We start from the raw sequence: 4,713 nt of genomic DNA, 5'->3' as shown, positions 1-4,713 counted from the left end.
GCAGCCACTCACTGAGCTTTTTCACATTTCCAGTGTGCTTCAAATGCCACAGAACCACAGGATGGTTGAGGCTGAATTCTTGGGGAACTTCTCGTGTAGTTGTAAGTGGATCAGCTTCGATGATCCTCCCAGTTGGTCGTTCTCAACTTCCAATGGCTGGCCACTGCGCTCCGCGTCTTCAAGGCTCTAGCCTCCTTTGCAAAACTTCTTGAATCGCCAGTGCACTGTATGTTCATTAGCAGTTCCTGGGCCAAATGCGTTGTTGGTGTTATGAGTGGTCTCTGCTGCTTTATGACCCACTTTGAACTCCAATAAGAGAATCTCTCAAATTTGCTTTTTGTCTAACACCATTTCCATAATCTAAAATACATAGAAAATAAATAGCAAGCAAAAATTCATTATAAAAAACATAAAGCAAGAAGTGTGCATTAAAATGATATGTAATGTAACCACATTTATTTAAGAAATTATCCCATATCAAATGGCAAAGTTCAGCAATGCAAAACTGAAATTACTTGAGCACCAACCTAATAAAGCAGAGATAATTTTGAAATATTTACTAATTTTTTGAAATTAACTGTAATAACTCATTACAGTTTAACAGAAATCTTATTTTTGTGAAAATAAACTTAAAATCATGTTCTTCTGAACAGAACTATAAAAATTTTATTTTTTGTGAAAAAAGTGTGGTACCCCATTCCTTCGTGGAAATGGTGGAATCATGTCCCTGCTTTGTTTAATCTGTGGTTCTTAAATTATTTTTTAAAAGTTGGTGTTCATTTCCTAATTTGCAAGATTGTTGACAAAACAGAATAGTTTTCTCAGTCCTGTCATCACCCACATTGTTATCAACCTGTAGGGCATCCACTTCTCTTGCCTTTGAGACAAAAGACAACAAAATATTTATAGGCAATTGGAAAAAACCCACCACTATGAATTTGAGAGCTTGTTTGGTTTTGATTTTTTCTATTTGGGAGGGGATTGACATTGGGTTTGTGCTTGTGATTTTGAGATATATATATGTTAGTTATTGTTTCTATTGGCAAAACAGTTCTCAAGCCTCATAGTTAAGTAAATATTTTAAAATTTCATTATGTTTTCCAAAAAGCACCAAGACAGCCAACTGTGGTTCTAAGCAGCTGACCATGTTTGTCTTGTCTGCCCAGAGATTGGAAAGAGAATGCTAAGCCTCTTCTTTCTCAGAAGAGATACAGCTCAGAATCTGCTTTAAGATGATGCAGGTTCTTTTTAGAACTGAGGTACTTAGACAGAACTAGGAGATTCTCCATGAATCACAAATGGCTTAAAGGTTGAGAAATCCTAGAGGAAAAACCCCAAGTTCAGTTTTACGCAGCACAGAAAGTGATCGCTGAGAGGTCGCTCGGTTACCTGCTTGAAAGTTTCGTGTGTTACTTAAGTGTCTCGTTGGGTGGATGATGGCTGTTCTCTATGTCCTGCATGTTGACTCAGGTGAGACACTACCAAGCATTTTCTGATTTTAAGGGGTATCAGGTAAGTGCCTTTGGGTGCTCACCTTTAGAAGCATAAATAGAAAGGAGAGTGGTTTATTTTGAAGTCTGGGCCAAGTTCAGGCTTACTTAGATGGGAGATGTGTTAGTAGGTCTCTAATAATTGCAAGTTGGAGCCATTCATCTCTAAGGGGAAAGAGTGTAGGTAGTCTTTGAGGATCACATAATTGGGAAGGAGAGGCTGGAGCTGCCTTCAGGCTTGTCTGTGTCCAGGTGTCTCTCCTAGTCCTTTGCCTGCCTCTCTCTTCTGCTTCTTGCTCCCTTGTTTGTTTCATCTCTCAGACCTGTCATATGGCCACAAATGTGGCCACAGCAACTCTGAGGTCAGGCTTGCAATTTGGCATCTGAAATGAAAAAAACAATACATCCACCTCTGATTTGGAAAATTCCAGGGAAGAACTGCATAAATCAGACTGGGTCCCATGTCAGAAGGGACAGAAAATTCTGATAAACAGCCTTGAGGGAGGAAAGAAATGTTCTTTAAAATGATGAGGTAAGGAAGCAGTGGAATCTTTTTTTTTTTTAACAGTTTAAACTTTTTGGCCACACCATGGAGCATGTAGGATCTGAGTTCCCCTACAAGGGATCAAACCCTCAGCCCCTGCCTTGGAAACATGGAGTCTTAACCACTGGACCATCATTGAAGTCCCCAGAAGCTGTGGAATCTTGATGCCAGGAGGGGCTGGGGTGTCAGACAGGCTTACTCTGTCAGAAAGGGAATGCCTTTTAATGTCCTTCTTCTCTGATTGATTTCTTCTGTGACCAGGGTCAGTTTGCTGATGCAAAGAGATTGGTTACTTAACAATCTTATAAAGATCAAGATACTTAACATTTCTGTGCCTGTTTCCTCCTAGCAATATAACTTAATGATACTGTATCTCAGGAGGTAGCTGTGAAGATTACAGAATCTAAAGATGCTCTAAGGACCAGTGCTTAGCATGGCCCCTGATATATAGTAAGTGTTTGGTCAGGGAAAGCTGTCGTGATTACTGTTATTATTAATAACAATGCCAGAGATCCAATTAGGAGAGTTTGGGAAAGACTGTGGGGCATGGCCTTGAGAAAGCAGAAATGTCATCACTTATCTGGGACATATGGTCAGTGCTCAACCCGAGTGTGGAGACGGAGCACCTTGATTCACTCAGTTCACCCTGTGTTAGAGTAGGGCTGGTTTTGTGGACAAGGATGGATCTGCTGTGGAGGCTGGAATTCCAGTAGATCTTTCTGTAAAGAGGAAGAGAGTAGAAGATACCAGCTTCACCTTGAGGGAGTTAGCAGCTTACTGGGGAGCCAGAACCAACACTCATGAACAGTTAAAGCAACAATATGTACTGTAGTATTACGATCGTGCAAAGTTAAGACCTGCATTTGGTGATGTATGTAGGAAGACAACAGTCTGAAAGGACATGGGCAACATATAACCTGTGGGAGTCTCTAGGAACTTGAGAACATGAGGTGATTTTGTTTTTTTAAGATTATCAATTTGGGACTTCCCTGGTGGTCCAGTGGTTAAGACACTGAGCTTCGACTGTAGGGGCATGAGTTCAGTCCCTGGTCAGGAAACTAAAATTCCCCACGCTCAGTCATAAAATAGGAGAAAAGAGAGATTATGATTTTGTAACTGAGGGGAAAAAAGTGCTGGTTTAAAGTGATGTAAGACAGCTTACAACCCAGTTAAGAGTTCTGGAATACCACTGAAGTGAGAAATCCTGTGTTCTAGATTTGTTGTGGGAAGGTGTCATAACGGGTGGCATTTGGGGAGCTCCTGAGGGTTGGGTGGGGTGTATCTGTATGGAGGGGAGAAGACACCCTAGCGAGGAACCCTGAGCAACTGGACGATCATGGCATGTGCAATTATCACTTATTTCCTCTCAGCTCTACGTCCACTGTTTGTCCTGCTCCCTGGCTCTGGAGCTAGACCCCAGGACATTTCTCTTTGGCCAGCTGGCACAATGCCAGGCTTTGTCATGCTACAGCTGTTTGGGGGATAGAGAAAGATCCTGACCAAAGAGGGTCTACAAAGAGCACACCAAGATTAACCAAATAAAATACGAGAAAACCATGCAGGGTCTTAACTCCAGATGGGAAGGAATTTCTTAATGAACTGAAACATCTTTCCAACATTGCTGAAGGTCTCCCAGGGAATAACACAGCCAGTGAGGCTGCCCCAGCATCTTGCCTTCCAGCTTACCGATTCCTTCCTCCGATGACCTGGACCCTCCTCCAGGTACTGGCTTCTCAGCAAGCTGAGCACACATACTTCTCATACCATTTTGCCTTTGCCCATGGTGTCGACACTATCTAGGGCTAAGTCTTATTCCTTGACACCTTCAAATGGTTTGTCCTTCAAAAGGCTGATCAGGCATCCTGTTGGTGGAAGAAGATTCCCCTGAGTCTCCTCCCTCCAGCTTAGTACCTTCCCCTCTACATCCTTCCAGACTACTTCTTTTCCATGCATTATGTCATCTTAAGCTCAGTGTCTCCTCATCTTTTCCACTTCTACACTTCTCCGGGGCTTTAACGTTTCCTTAAATCTCCAGAGACTAGCAGACTGCTTGGAACACAGCAGGTGAGCTGAACCAACGTGGGCTGCACCCTGACTGCTTAGGACACTTTTGAAGAAAGGATTATATTATTCTTTGCAATTAAAACACTCAGAATTCATGGGGCATCCATCCTTGTCAGGGGCAGGATGGCATTTTGGTGATTTTAGTAGCTTGGGAGGTGTCGGCTAACCAACATCTTGTCATTGTTGTTCAGCTGCTAAACATCCATTCCAATGAATTCCACCACTATGACATATCTTGCTGGCTGTCTGTCTTCTCTCTTCTGTACAAATGCTGAGGCAAATGGTGAAAGAATTAGAATTCAACCGTTACTCAGTGTGCCTTGGGCCCAAACTTTGAAATTACAAGAAAGAAAACATCTGGACTTCCTCATGAGAATCTTAGCAATGTCCATTTCTGTTTAAATGCCTTTTTTGACATGAACAAGGGGAATGTTCATAAGCGTACCATAGAATATTCATCACATTGCTGGCATTCTGGGAAGAATTGGGCTGGGTAAGTGGCTCCCGGGTCACTCTTGCCTATCCCAAGCTGAGAGCATCTAGATTTTGATTGGATTATTGCCAGAGCTCATTAGCATAGTGTACCTTGACCTGGATTAGGGAACAGCAGTCTCT

This window comes from Ovis canadensis, chromosome 20, assembly GCF_042477335.2.
Source record: "Ovis canadensis isolate MfBH-ARS-UI-01 breed Bighorn chromosome 20, ARS-UI_OviCan_v2, whole genome shotgun sequence".
In the NCBI taxonomy this organism is placed as follows: Eukaryota; Metazoa; Chordata; class Mammalia; order Artiodactyla; family Bovidae; genus Ovis; species Ovis canadensis.
This window is presented reverse-complemented; position numbering follows the sequence as displayed.